Source organism: Pseudophryne corroboree, chromosome 8 (assembly GCF_028390025.1).
Source record: "Pseudophryne corroboree isolate aPseCor3 chromosome 8, aPseCor3.hap2, whole genome shotgun sequence".
Lineage (NCBI taxonomy): Eukaryota > Metazoa > Chordata > Amphibia > Anura > Myobatrachidae > Pseudophryne > Pseudophryne corroboree.
Window position 1 is genome coordinate 176,129,282 of NC_086451.1, and position 15,945 is coordinate 176,145,226.

The following is a 15,945-nucleotide window of genomic DNA, read 5'->3' on the forward strand; positions in this document are numbered from 1 at the left end:
CAGTTTTGGATTACTTTAATTAACAAAAAAAAATGCATATAGCAGAGGATAGTTTCAATCTGCCTACCGCTGGGTTATGGGCCCAGCATGCTTCCATTGCTGTACTCTGCTGCACATGTAAGTGCAAGAGATCCTGAAGCACTCACTCATCATGGGAAAGTACCAATGTGTTTCTTCATTGGTTGATGGAAGAAACATTTTACAAAAACTCTCCAGATTATTGACTTTTTAAAGTTTTTCTAGGAAACGTTTTAGATGAATGCTTATTAGCCTTTGTCAGTATGTACTTTTGCAAAGTGTCTCTGTGGCGCAATCAGTTAGTGTGTATGGCTATAAACCAAAAGGTTGGTGGTTCAATCCCACCCAGGGACGTAATTGACCTTGTTATCAGATTTTGGTGATCTTTAAGTAGACAAGTCAAAATTTCAACCCCCCTCTTATGGTGTAGGGTACCTGGCCTTCTCTGATGTAATCAGAGTTAGATTTGATTCAGTGATTTTATAAAAACAGCTAGGAAGCACAATTTAGCAGTGGGTTGCAGAGAAAAAGAAATATGCTGGCAAAAAAATCCAATTGAGTGATTAAACAGCTCTTCATTTTCTGGCTTTATTTTTATGCTAACAAATTTGTTCTCTGAAAAGTGTCCACAAAGCCAAGTCTCTGATTAACACCTTTGTAAGGATGGTTTTTCACCTATTACTAAATTAAACTTGCTTCATTGGAAAGGCAGCAAGATGCATCCTCATTTCAATGTCTACTGAAATAATACAGGTTGACACCAGGAAACATTAACGCCACGTGTAAGTCTGTTTAATGTGAAAACAAGGTGATATCTAATTAGCACACAGGTAAGGAATTAAGAAAATCTTTATTTAAGGGTGAAAATGTTTCTCACAAAATCGTTGCCCCAATGCATCATTGAAATTCAAGCTGGAAAGATGATTTTAATATATCACTTGTACATTTTGTATTGCTCTTCTGGTGACAATGTAGTTTGTTTTTGTCAATTACCATTTTAATAATAGGGTAAAGAAAATTAAGTGGATTTTTAAAAGAAAACAATACTTTCAATATACTATTAAAACAAATTAAAATGGTAAAAGTTATTGTACTTTAAGTAAACATAAAATAGCTAACATATCAATCCCAGTTTTGGATTACTTTAATTAACAAAAAAAATGCATATAGCAGAGGATAGTTTTAATCTGCCTACCTCTGGGTTATGGGCCCAGCATGCTTCCATTGCAGTACTCTGCTGCACATGTAAGTGCAAGAGATCCTGAAGCACTCACTCATTATGGGAAAGTACCAATGTGTTTCTTCGTTGGTGGATGGAAGAAACATCTTACAAAAACTCTCCAGATTATTGACTTTTTAAAGTTTTTCTAGGAAACGTTTTAGATGAATGCTTATTAGCCTTTGTCAGTATGTACTTTTGCAAAGTGTCTCTGTGGCGCAATCAGTTAGTGTGTACGGCTATAAACCAAAAGATTGGTGGTTCAATCCCACCCAGGGACGTAATTGACCTTGTTATCAGATTTTGGTGATCTTTAAGTAGACAAGTCAAAATTTCAAATCCCCTCTTATGGTGTAGGGTACCTGGCCTTCTCTGATGTAATCAGAGTTAGATTTGATTCAGTGATTTTATAAAAACAGCTAGGAAGCACAATTTAGCAGTGGGTTGCAGAGAAAAAGAAATATGCTGGCAAAAAAATCCAATTGAGTGATTAAACAGCTCTTCATTTTCTGGCTTTATTTTTATGCTAACAAATATGTTCTCTGAAAAGTGTCCACAAAGCCAAGTCTCTGATGAACACCTTTGTAAGGATGGTTTTTCACCTATTACTAAATTAAACTTGCTTCATTGGAAAGGCAGCAAGATACATCCTCATTTCAATGTCTACTGAAATAATACAGGATGACACCAGGAAACATTAACGCCACTGTGTCCTTGCTGCTTTCTCATGTGGAAGTCTGTTTAATGTGAAAACAAGGTGATATCTAATTAGCACACAGGTAAGGAATTAAGAAAATCTTTATTTAAGGGTGAAGATGTTTCTCACAAAATCGTTGCCCCAATGCATCATTGAAATTCAAGCTGGAAAGATGATTTTAATATATCACTTGTACATTTTGTATTGCTCTTCTGGTGACAATGTAGTTTGTTTTTGTCAATTACCATTTTAATAATAGGGTAAAGAAAATTAAGTGGATTTTTGAAAGAAAACAATACTGTCAATATACTATTAAAACAAATTAAAATGGTAAAAGTTATTGTACTTTAAGTAAAAATAAAAGAGCCAAAATATCAATCCCAGTTTTGGATTACTTTAATTAACAAAAAAAAATGCATATAGCAGAGGATAGTTTCAATCTGCCTACCGCTGGGTTATGGGCCCAGCATGCTTCCATTGCTGTACTCTGCTGCACATGTAAGTGCAAGAGATCATGAAGCACTCACTCATCATGGGAAAGTACCAATGTGTTTCTTCGTTGGTTGATGGAAGAAACATCTTACAAAAACTCTCCAGATTATTGACTTTTTAAAGTTTTTCTAGGAAACGTTTTAGATGAATGCTTATTAGCCTTTGTCAGTATGGACTTTTGCAAAGTGTCACTGTGGCGCAATCAGTTAGTGTGCACGGCTATTAACCAAAAGGTTGGTGGTTCAATCCCACCCAGGGACGTAATTAACCTTGTAATCAGATTTTGGTGATCTTTAAGTAGACAAGTCAAAATTTCAAACCCCCTCTTATGGTGTAGGGTACCTGGCCTTCTCTGATGTAATCAGAGTTAGATTTGATTCAGTGATTTTCTAAAAACAGCTAGGAAGCACAATTTAGCAGTGGGTTGCAGAGAAAAAGAAATATGCTGGCAAAAAAATCCAATTGAGTGATTAAACAGCTCTTCATTTTCTGGCTTTATTTTTATGCTAACAAATTTGTTCTCTGAAAAGTGTCAACAAAGCCAAGTCTCTGATTAACACCTTTGTAAGGATGGTTTTTCACCTATTACTAAATTAAACTTGCTTCATTGGAAAGGCAGCAAGATGCATCCTCATTTCAATGTCTACTGAAATAATACAGGTTGACACCAGGAAACATTAACGCCACTGCATCCTTGCTGCTTTCTCATGTGGAAGTCTGTTTAATGTGAAAACAAGGTGATATCTAATTAGCACACAGGTAAGGAATTAAGAAAATCTTTATTTAAGGGTGAAAATGTTTCTCACAAAATCGTTGCCCCAATGCATCATTGAAATTCAAGCTGGAAAGATGATTTTAATATATCACTTGTACATTTTGTATTGCTCTTCTGGTGACAATGTAGTTTGTTTTTGTCAATTACCATTTTAATAATAGGGTAAAGAAAATTAAGTGGATTTTTAAAAGAAAACAATACTTTCAATATACTATTAAAACAAATTAAAATGGTAAAAGTTATTGTACTTTAAGTAAAAATAAAAGAGCAAAAATATCAATCCCAGTTTTGATTACTTAAATCAACAACAAAAAATGCATATAGCAAAGGATAGTTTCAATCTGCCTACCTCTGGGTTATGGGCCCAGCATGCTTCCATTGCAGTACTCTGCTGCACATGTAAGTGCAAGAGATCCTGAAGCACTCACTCATCATGGGAAAGTACCAATGTGTTTCTTCGTTGGTTGATGGAAGAAACATCTTACAAAAACTCTCCAGATTATTGACTTTTTAAAGTTTTTCTAGGAAACGTTTTAGATGAATGCTTATTAGCCTTTGTCAGTATAGACTTTTGCAAAGTGTCTCTGTGGCGCAATTGGTTAGTGTGTACGGCTATAAACCAAAAGGTTGGTGGTTCAATCCCACCCAGGGACGTAATTGACCTTGTTATCAGATTTTGGTGATCTTTAAGTAGACAAGTTAAAATTTCAAACCCCCTCTTATGGTGTAGGGTACCTGGCCTTCTCTGATGTAATCAGAGTTAGATTTGATTCAGTGATTTTATAAAAACAGCTAGGAAGCACAATTTAGCAGTGGGTTGCAGAGAAAAAGAAATATGCTGGTAAAAAAATCCAATTGAGTGATTAAACAGCTCTTAATTTTCTGGCTTTATTTTTATGCTAACAAATTTGTTCTCTGAAAAGTGTCCACAAAGCCAAGTCTCTGATTAACACCTTTGTAGGGATGGTTTTTCACCTATTACTAAATTAAATTTGCTTCATTGGAAAGGCAGCAAGATGCATCCTCATTTCAATGTCTACTTAAATAATACGGGTTGACACCAGGAAACATTAACGCCACTGCATCCTTGCTGCTTTCTCATGTGGAAGTCTGTTTAATGTGAAAACAAGGTGATATCTAATTAGCACACAGGTAAGGAATTAAGAAAATCTTTATTTAAGGGTGAAGATGTTGCTAACAAAATCGTTGCCCCCATGCATCATTGAAATTCAAGCTGGAAAGATGATTTTAATATATCACTTGTACATTTTGTATTGCTCTTCTGGTGACAATGTAGTTTGTTTTTGTCAATTACCATTTTAATAATAGGGTAAAGAAAATTAAGTGGATTTTTGAAAGAAAACAATACTGTCAATATACTATTAAAACAAATTAAAATGGTAAAAGTTATTGTACTTTAAGTAAAAATAAAAGAACCAAAATATCAATCCCAGTTTTGGATTACTTTAATTAACAAAAAAAATGCATATAGCAGAGGATAGTTTCAATCTGCCTACCTCTGGGTTATGGGCCCAGCATGCTTCCATTGCAGTACTCTGCTGCACATGTAAGTGCAATAGATCATGAAGCACTCACTCATCATGGGAAAGTACCAATGTGTTTCTTCATTGGTTGATGGAAGAAACATCTTACAAAAACTCTCCAGATTATTGACTTTTTAAAGTTTTTCTAGGAAACGTTCTAGATAAATGCTTATTAGCCTTTGTCAGTATGTACTTTTTGCAAAGTGTCTCTGTGGCGCAATCGGTTAGTGTATTTGGCTATTAACCAAAAGGTTGGTGGTTCAATCCCACCAAGGGACGTAATTGACCTTGTGATCAGATTTTGGTGATCTTTAAGTAGACAAGTCAAAATTTCAAACCCCCTGTTATGGTGTAGGGTACCTGGCCTTCTCTGATGTAATTAGAGTTAGATTTGATTCAGTGATTTTATAAAAACAGCTAGGAAGCACAATTTAGCAGTGGGTTGCAGAGAAAAAGAAATATGCTGGCAAAAAAATCCAATTGAGTGATTAAACAGCTCTTCATTTTCTGGCTTTACTTTTATGCTAACAAAGTTGTTCTCTGAAAAGTGTCCACAAAGCCAAGTCTCTGATTAACACCTTTGTAGGGATGGTTTTTCACCTATTACTAAATTAAACTTGCTTCATTGGAAAGGCAGCAAGAAACACTAGACTAATTGGAGGTGCGCCCTAAAGCAAATTACAATGTTAGGATTAGGGGGTTCGGAAAGACCTCTAGTGTATACTGTCACGATCCGGGTATCTGGACGCCATAACTTACCTTTCAGATGCCTCCTAAGGCTGGCTCAGCGCTCCAGGACCGGATCCCATCTGTTATTCTGATGTCCCCATTCCTGCCTCCTCTCCTGTCACTCTGAGACGCTGTCACAGCGGCGCCATGTTACATCTTGAATGGCATCTCCCGCAGCCTCCGCCGCCGTCCCTGAGTTTCTGCATGCAGGATGTCAGAGTGGCGCTTATGTCAGCCGCGGCCTCCGCTGTTGCCCGCGTGGTTCAAATGTGCACTCATCAGTCTGGCGTCTCCTGTTTACTGTTGCCGGCGCCGCCATTGCTGTTAAAGTTCCCACATGGATTATCAAACCAATCTTCCCTCCAAGTGTCTGCATGGGCGCAGCCATGTTGGATTCTGTCACCTGTTCATTTCCACCAATCCGCTGTTTCCATTGTAATCTGCATAATTGCCTAGCCAATCCCTTCCTTGCTGCAGGTATAAGTATTCTGTGCCTGAGCAAGGAAGGCGTCAGTGATTTGGTTGTCAAACCTAGTTCCAGTTTGTCTCTCTCCCGTGGTTGTTTTCCAGGTTCCAGTTACCATCTCCAAACCTCCACTAAAGAGACCCGCTCTAGTCTACCACCTGCGGTGCAGCCTGACTCTCCAGTCCTCTGGGACTCATCTGTTTCCAGTTACAGATTTACCTGCTTCCAGCCTAGCTTCCAGCAGAGATCAGCTCTTCTTAAAGTGCCGGTATCATTTCCGCAGATTACCACTCACCACCGGCACTATTATTTCACCGCTCTCAAACTCCATATATCAATCATATTTCATCGCTCTCAAGCTTCATTTATTATTTGGCTGGTTCCATCCAGCAATCCACTCCGTGCTTACATCAGTCTGGTTTCAGCCAGTACCCACAGCAGCCATTTTATCCACAGCAGCCCAGCTTTTCCTGGAACACCAGCTAGTATGATCCTGGGCTATCTCCATTGCTACAGTCGGGCCTGGTAAGGACTTTCCAACTAGAAGATAATAAGAACTGTCTCATACTACCAGAGCCCTGTGGTCCTTGTCCTCCTGTAGTACCCAGGAACTGTATTATTTCTCTGCTGATTTTATGTTTCTCTTTTATTACTGCTGTGATGCATGGAGTTTGTCAAAATAAACATCATTGACTTTTATCCTGGTTGTCGTGGGCACGCCTTCGGGCAATTCTTCTACATTTAACTTACATGTCCAGGGGTCTGATACAACCTCCCAGGTTCCACTACACCTCAGCCCCTACAACTGAGGCTGCCTCCAGTCAGCTCAGGCCCTCAGTTGTGACATATACACTGTATATACATTTTAAGATAGGAAGGTACAAATTACATATTCACATTGCATCTATGGGCTGGATTCAAATGTCCCTTTCCTCCCTCAATCGTGCCCGTCAGCAGCTATTCTATTCTATATAAGGAGCCACGAGTCGCCGCCATTTTCACTTGTGCATTGGAGATGATAGGGAGAGGACGTGCAGCGTTTTCTCAGTTTCTGTGTTCAGTGTGCTGCAAATATCTGTGCTCAGTGTGCTTGCAAATATCTGTGCTCAGTGTGCTGAAAATATCTACGTTCTCTGCCTGAAAAATGCTCCATATCTGTGCTGCATTGTATTATATAGTATGAGGACAGGGCAAAATTTTGCTGACCACCAGTATATAATATATAGCAGTACGGTACAGTAGGCCACTGCTCTACCTACCTCTGTGTCGTCAAGTATACTATCCATCCATACCTGTGGTGTATTTTAGTAGTTGTGCGCAGTATATATAGTAGGAGGACAGGGCAGAATTTTGCTGACCACCAGTATATAATATATAGCAATACGGTACAGTAGGCCACTGCTCTACCTACCTCTGTGTCGTCAAGTATACTATCCATCCATACCTGTGGTGTATTTTAGTAGTTGTGCGCACTATATATAGTAGGAGGACAGTGCAAAATTTTGCTGACCACCAGACTTCTACTTAAGTCCAATGGTGTAGGATGTGCAAAGCTGTTTGGCTGTGCATTTATTGATCTAAGCATGCATTTTTATCAAAGCGTGATAAAATTGACACATAACGCAGCGTTCAATCAGCGTTAATTTATCTTCAGCTGATATCGATTGTGAATTGACGTTTCTTCTCTTCTTGTCACCTACAGGTAATTACAATTGACTACAACCACCAATCTATTCTGCTGCACTATATCTATATATGCAAAGCTAATTCTGCTGGGTAATGCAAATTGAAACATTATTGCATAGTATGTGATTTTGAAGTACTTTTTTAAAGTTTTGAATGATATAGACCCAGTTTAATTTTTGTGGAATGCCTGGTTGTAGCTTTTAAGGTAATTTATTGCCTGGCATTTGAGGGGGTGGGGTGTGGTTACAGATTTAAATTATTGGTTTCACTTGTAATAGTCTTCTACTTAAGTCCAATGGTGTAGGCTGTGCAAAGCCATTTGGCTGTGCATTTATTGATCTAAGCGTGCATTTTTATAAAAGCGTGATAAAATTGACACATAACAGCAGTGTTCAATTAGCGTTCAATCGAAGTGAAAAAGAAGGAAAACAGAAGCACACCAATCTAACAAAACAAAGAAAACTGAAGAACTAATAACAAATGTGAGTCACTTACTCCTCAGATCACTCACCTCCTGATTGTTGCATCTGATTACATAGCACAGAACTACCTTACTTGGACATTTCATAAACCATCCATTTCACCTACAAATGCCTGTATCTGTATTATTGTAATTTTGTTTTTTAAGCACAGCTGCACCAATGCAATTTTACCTGCAAACACTTAAAACATCTAACATAATTACCATTGCTTCTTAAACCTCTCACAATCCTTTCATTTCTTACACTCCAAATACATTTCTGCACCCACTTTATCTACGCTTTTGACTCATTTCATACTAAATTGAGCCTACACTGCTTTTCTCACCTGCATTTCTACAATTCTTCTGCTCGGATTCCCTTACAGTCTCCTCTCCTACTTCCACTTTCCCTCAACCTATTTACCTTCTTAACACTATGTGAATGCTTTCTTATACTCCCCACATCACTCAGTGTCTACCTAATAATGTATCTTTATCCTTCCCCCCCCCAGTCTCCTCCACCTCCTCCTCTGTCTCCCCTCCATCCCTCTGTTTCCTTCCCCCACCTTTCCTGTTACCCCACTTTCATTCACCTCTGCCCCATGGTCCTGCTACCCCACAACTCAGCCCTGCTCCCTCTCTCCCTTCCCTGTCACCTCCCCACACCCCCATCCACATCACACTGACCTCCCTCCCTGCCCACCTCCTGCAGTTTCCCCTCCTATCTCAGGCACCCGTACCATCACTACTCTCTCATCCCTGCCCTCAAAGTTAATCCCACCTCATCGCTACAGCAACCCTGAAAATCTAATTCACATCTCTCCCACAAACTCATACCCCCTATCCTGTGCCCTCTGGAATGCCAGATCTGTTTGTAACAAACTGGTCCCCACTCATGACCTTTTCATTTCCAACTCCCTACACCTACTAGCCATTACTGAAACTTGGATTACGCCCTCTGACACTACTTCTGCTGCTGCTCTCTCTGCTGGGGGCCTTACATTCACACACACCCCCCGACCTGGGGGTCGCCATGGGGGTGGTGTTGGGGTCCTTTTACCTTCTAGTTACTCCTACCAACTCATACCACCAGAACCATCCCTTATATTATCTATATTTGAGGTCCACTCCATATGTCTCTTCCAACCAGTCCATCTTAGAGTAGCTGTCATTTACCGCCCCCCTGGCACTGCTTCCAAATTCATCGACAACTTTGCTTCCTGGCTTCCTCACTTCCTCTCTTCTGACATTCCCACCATTATCCTAGGCGATTTCAACATCCCTATTGACATCCCCACACAATCCCCTGCCTCTAAACTCCTTAACCTCACCTCTTCACTTGGTCTCTCCCAGTGGACCTCCTCACCCTCCCATGTGAATGGGAGCTCACTGGATCTGGTCTTCACTCACCGCTGTGATATTTCTGATTTTTCCAACTCCCCATTTCCCCTCTCTGACCACCACCTGCTCTCCTTCAACCTATCTCTCTCGACTTCCCCATCTCAACCTCCTAAGGCTACCATCACTAAGCGTAACATTGAAGCTATTGACACCACATTCCTTTCCTCCCTGTTTGACTCACTTCTCTCTCCTATTCTCTCTCTCTCTCATGCCCTGAACAAGCCACTTCCACATACAATGCTTCCCTTACTTCTGCTCTTGACTCTGTTGCTCCACCAACCACTGTTCACCCTCGCAAATTAACACCTCAACCCTGGCACACCAAATGCACCAGATATCTGCAAAAATGCTCACGTACTGCTGAGCGACACTGGAGGAAATCACGCTCTAAGGCAGACTTCCTCCATTTCAAACTTATGCTCTCATCCTTCAGTGCTGCCCTTTCTCTTGCTAAACAGTCATACTTCAAGAACCTCATCTCCTCCCAGTCTTCCAACCCCCGGCGCCTCTTTGCCACTCTCAACTCACTCATCTGCCCACCTCCACCTCGTCTCCCTTCCTCACTCTCTGCTCTTGACTTTGCCACTTACTTCACATCCAAAATTGACTCCATACGTCAGGACATCACATCACACCAGACTATCAGTAACCAGCCTTCTCCCATCCCTTACCAACCCTCCCCATCCCTCGCACCAACTCTGTCATCTTTCTCCCATGCATCTGGAGAGGAAGTCATGGCCCTCATTCGTTCCTGTCCCCTCACCACCTCCCCACTTGACCCTATCCCCTCCCGCCTCCTCTGCCACATCTCTTCTTCTGCTTATTCCCATCTTTCCCACCTTCTCAATCTCTCCCTCTCATCAGGCACTGTCCCCTCTGCCTTCAAGCACGCTCTCATCTCTCCTATTCTTAAAAAAACCTACCCTTGATCCAAACACTCTCTCCAACTACCGACCCATCTCTCTTCTCCCTTTTGCCTCCAAACTCCTTGAGCGTATTGTCTACAACCGCCTTACTTCCTTTCTTTCCTCACACTCACTGCTTGACCCATTCCAGTCTGGCTTCCGTCCTCTCCACTCCACTGAAACTGCCCTTACAAAAGTATGCAATGACCTCCATGCTGCTAAATCTAAGGGACACTACTCTCTACTTATTCTACTTGATCTCTCTGCTGCTTTTGACACTGTGGACCATCCTCTCCTACTGCAAATCCTTCACTCCATTGGTCTGCATAACACTGCCCTCTCTTGGTTGTCGTCCTACCTTTCTGACCGTTCATTCTCTGTCTCCTCTCATGACTCCACCTCCCCCTCACTTCCACTAACTGTAGGGGTACCCCAAGGTTCTGTCCTTGGTCCTCTTCTCTCGCTATACGTCCTCACTAGGTAAGCTCATTAGTTCTTTTGGTTTCCAATATCATCTCTATGCTGATGACACTCAAATCTATCTTTCCTCTCCAGACCTCTCCCCTACTCTCCTCACTCGTATCTCCAACTGTCTCTCTGCTATCTCTTCCTGGATGTCCCAGCGCTTTCTTAAACTTAACATGTCTAAGACCGAGCTGATCATCTTCCCTCCCTCCCGCATAACCTCACCTCCTACAATCTCATTATCTATTGATGGCACTACTATCTCCTCTACCCCCCAAGTGCGCTGTCTTGGAGTAATCCTTGACTCCTCCCTCTCCTTCAAACCACACATTCAGCACCTCTCACAAACCTGCCGTTTTCATCTAAAAAATATTTCCAGGATCAGACCCTTTCTGACCCAGGATGCTACTAAGACTCTTATCCACTCACTGGTCATCTCCAGACTGGACTACTGTAATCTCCTCCTGACTGGCATTCCTGACAAATACCTCTCTCCACTCCAATCTATCCTCAATGCTGCTGCCCGGCTCATTTTCCTCACCAAATGCACTACGTCCACCTCTCCTCTCTTACTAGTCCTTCACTGGCTCCCCTTCCCTTTCAGAATCCATTTCAAGCTTCTCACACTTGCTTACAAAACCCTCACCCACTCCTCTCCCATCTACATCTCTGATCTTATCTCGCTTTACACTCCCACCGGTCCTCTTCGCTCTGCTAATGCACGCCGACTCTCCTGCCTACGGATTACTTCCTCCCACTCCTACCTCCAAGATTTTTCACGTGCTGCACCACTTCTCTGGAATTCCCTACCTCTCCCCCTCAGACTCTCCACCTCTCTACAAAACTTCAAATGGGCTCTCAAGACCCACTTCTTCACCAAACCCAGCCAAATCTCATCCTAAACCTCTGTTCCACGCTCTCTATGTACCCCATCTGTCTCACCCCTGTCTGTCTACCCCTCCCCTTTAGAATGTAAGCTCTCATGAGCAGGGCCCTCTTCCCTCATGTGCTTACTCTTTTCTTACTTTAATAATCTTCAGCTGCACCAAATCCAGCAGTCTTCTGCCACCTGATACTTATTCCAGTGTCATCTGCTGATGTAGCTATGTTTATTTACCCTGTACTTGTCCTATATTGTCATCAACTGTAAGTTGCTGTTTTCCTGTTTGATTATTTGTTTATGTACTCTGTAATTTGGTGCTGCGGAACCCTTGTGGCGCCATATAAATAAAGTATAATAATAATAAATAATATAATATATAGCAGTACGGTACAGTAGGCCACTGCTCTACCTACCTCTGTGTCGTAAAGTATACTATCCATCCATACCTGTGGTGCATTTTAGAAATAAAACATATCTCGGCAGAGCAATCTATATATCCATCATTTTTCAGACAGCAACAGTGGGTATTGTAATAGTCACCCAATCCATCACTTTTATAGGGTTACATGCATCCACATGCTACAGCCTGTCTCAATAATTTTACTGTCACAGTGTGTGTGTTTGTGTTTTTATTTGGGTATTTTTTGTTGTTGTAGAACTACAGGTACCAGCGAGCCCGTTATTTCCCCGCCTGCTGGTACTTGAGGTTCTCCAAGTACCAGCAAGTGGGGGAGGCTTGCTGGGCCTTGTAGTTCCACAACAAAAAAACAATATTCTTTTTTTACACATATGGCTATCAGCCCGGCACCCACCACCCAGGGGTGCTGGGGACAGCCTCGGGCTTCACCCCTGGCCCTTGGGTGCCTCGAGGGGAGGAACCTCTTGATTTAAGGGATCCCCACTCCTCCAGGGAACCCCGGCCAGGGGTGACTAGTTGGAGGGGTAATGCCAGGGCCGCAGGGACCTACATAAAAGTGTCCCCTGGCTGTGGCATTATCTCTCTGGCTAGTGGAGCCCGGTGCTGGTTTTAAAAATATGGGGGACCCCTACATATTTTGTCCCACGTATTTTTGGAACCAGGACCCGTCTAAGAGCCCGGTGCTGGTTGTCTAAATACGGGGAACCTCTGTCCAATTTTTCCCCCAGTATTTAAATAACCAGGACCGGCTCAAAGAGGCTGGTTATACTAAGGAGGGGGGACCTCACACATTTTTTTTAACCCATTCAGACCCTTCTCCTTTAAGTTAATGGAAGCCCTGGACAACAAAATTGCATTCATGTCCTCCTCCCTCACCCTTCCCAGTCCCAAACACTCATTTTTTTTTCTTTAAAAATTTATAATATATCACAAGAACAATGAGCAGGCGGGCATTGGCGGCATCGGACTGAGATAGAAATTAGTGGTGGAGGGCTGGGTCAGTTGATTGTGGGAGAGTTTGTAAGCCATTGGCGGTGGCAGTGGGTATCGGCTCAGAGGCAGTAGCGGGCATTGGCTAAGGGTCATCGGCAGGATTCGGCGGACATTATGGCTGTAGTGCCTCACTAGCCACTGACCTCACCGCACGCCACTGTGGGACAGATGTAACATGCAGAGAGAGGTAGATTTTGGGAGAAGGAATGTCCTAGCATAACTGTTAATTGCAGTGTAATACTGTAATTCAACTGTGCAGCATTTGTGGCTAAATGTCAAAGAAGCCAGTATTTACCTTGCATGCAAAACAATAAATGTATTTGCACATACCTCCCAACTAACCCAATTTTTGCAGGACAGTCACTTTTTTTGGGAATGTCCAGCTAACCCAAATAACCCCCCCCCCCCAGTGTCCCATAGTCATGGGGAAGGGGGGGGGGGGGGTGGAAGGCTCCCTGTAGCTTGTTGCTCTGCAAATATGCACATTGTGGGTAATTCAGACCTGATCGCTAGGGTGTGTTTTTTGCATCCCTGTGATCAGGTGGTTGCCGCCTACAGCGGAAGGGAAAATTTGCTGTGCAGGTGTGTGATCACATGTGCACAAGAGCTGCACAGCTCAGCACTTACTCAGCCATTGAGGTGACGTCACAAATCCTCCCACAAAACGCCGGGTCCCTCCAGTGTTTTTCCGGACACTCCCTAGAAACATTCAGTTGCCACCCACACAAACACCCTCTTCTTGTCAATCTTCTTGTGCACCTACGCATTGTGGCGCATACGCATGTGCAGTGCAGACCTGATTGCCCGCTGGGTGAAAATAAATTGAAGCGATCTGGTCTGAATAAGCCCCAATGTCTATTCACGGGAGACAGAGGGGCTGGGGCATGGTCAGCAGCTCACAGAGCACCTATAATGAGAAAAATGGGAGACATGGCTCATGATCGCGATATACCTGCGAAGGTACGCCCTCTATTGATTGACAGGCAGAGGCATTCGCATTTTCTGCGGGGCACCCGGAGAAAATGTAGGCACATGCACAGGATGGACCCTGCGTATATGCCCCTATCCTCTTCATAGTTTTTGGGGTTGGAACGAGCAGTGTGAAAACATCAATCGATGGGGGTAATTCCAAGTTGATCGCAGCAGGAATTTTGTTAGCAGTTGGGCAAAACCATGTGCACTGCATTTACGAACAGATGATTTTTTATATAAATTTTAAAATGTTAGTAAATGTGTGTTTTTTTCAACCTGGAAGCCCAACATCGATTAAGATCGATCTTAAATAGACCCCTGGGTTTTAAGGATAACCATGGTTGAGTCCAATAATTAATTCACATTGACCGAAGTTCTAATTAAGTAGTGATGTGCACCGGAAATTTTTCGGGTTTTGGTTTTGGGTTCGGTTCCGCGGCCGTGTTTTGGGTTCGGACGCGTTTTGGCAAAACCTCACCGAAATTTTTTTGTCGGATTCGGGTGTGTTTTGGATTCGGGTGTTTTTTTCAAAAAACCCTAAAAAACAGCTTAAATCATAGAATTTGGGGGTCATTTTGATCCCATAGTATTATTAACCTCAATAACCATAATTTCCACTCATTTTCAGTCTTTTTTGAACACCTCACACCTCACAATATTATTTTAATTGGTATTTGGTACCGGGGACACAGTACCTCAATCAAGTCTATAGTTGGCTCTGAAATCAGCATTAAACTGGATCCACACTTAGATTATCTGTCCAATTTTTTTTTCTAGTTGAAACAAAATTATGCTAATATGTGGCAGCAAATGACAATTGACCATTTGCTCCCAAACACTGGAAAACATCCAAAAATGGTCATTTAGATAAATTGGTTAAATCCATTTCATTTAGCTAATTTATCCAAACTACCTTTATTGTATCTTTGTGGGTGAATGATGTGTGGGTCAGTGTTGAGGGTGGTGGAGGAGATGGGTAATAGGCACAGCAGGGTGTGGACAGTCAAATAGTGTGCTTAGAGGTGCAGATAAATAGGGATATCTAATAATTCACCCACTATTCTATAGAATTATTAGATATCCCTATTTATCTGCATTACTCACCTAACACTCAGCATTTATCTACATGCTGATGCTATTCATAGCACTTAGCTTGCAAGTATTTTACCCATAAGGAGACACATTAGATGTTCCCTCTCTTTTCATTGTAGACGTCCCCAGCAACCATACTGTACTATACTACAACAGGAATAATTACTGTGGGGGATTATACCATTTGATCTGGAATAAAGGGAAAATATTGTGGAAAGAGTGCTGTAAGTGTATGATATGTAGAACTATTGCCAGGTTCTGACATTTGTCAAGTGAATTACTAATATACATTCAACTAATATTACATAGTGTCCAGTAATTCAGTATCAGACTAATTGATATAGTCAATTTGGATCAATAATAAAGACACAACACAGGTAGCGAACCTTGATATTAATAAATGTATTTCCATTTATTATATATGGTAATTACATTATACAAACTTATTGTACTTTATTTCGTGTTTAGACAATTTTAACAAATTTATTAAAAGTTAATTTTTAAATCATCATTTGTGCGCCAGCAAAAGAGACATTCTTTTCTCTTCTCCTTTCCTGCATAACATTACTTGTCTCTGGTAGCACCCCCGAATGTCCTACAATTAATATTTAATATAACTGATGGACATTTATTGGGGCCTCTTCATACAAATATTTAGAATTTAATAGCTGGTGCAAAACACATCCCCTTCCCCCCATTCCCTGTATATCTGGATTCACCAAGGAAATGC

The 15,945-nt window shown here is 41.7% G+C and overlaps 2 non-coding genes across 2 annotated transcripts; both read left to right on the forward strand.

The window, feature by feature from the left end:
* The first annotated feature begins 298 nt into the window (after positions 1 to 298).
* TRNAY-AUA (transfer RNA tyrosine (anticodon AUA)) lies at positions 299 to 372 on the forward strand. Its single transcript has one exon. It is a non-coding gene; the product is annotated as a tRNA-Tyr (tRNA).
* A 3,409-nt stretch (positions 373 to 3,781) lies between these two features.
* TRNAY-AUA (transfer RNA tyrosine (anticodon AUA)) lies at positions 3,782 to 3,855 on the forward strand. Its single transcript has one exon. It is a non-coding gene; the product is annotated as a tRNA-Tyr (tRNA).
* Positions 3,856 to 15,945: the final 12,090 nt, after the last annotated feature.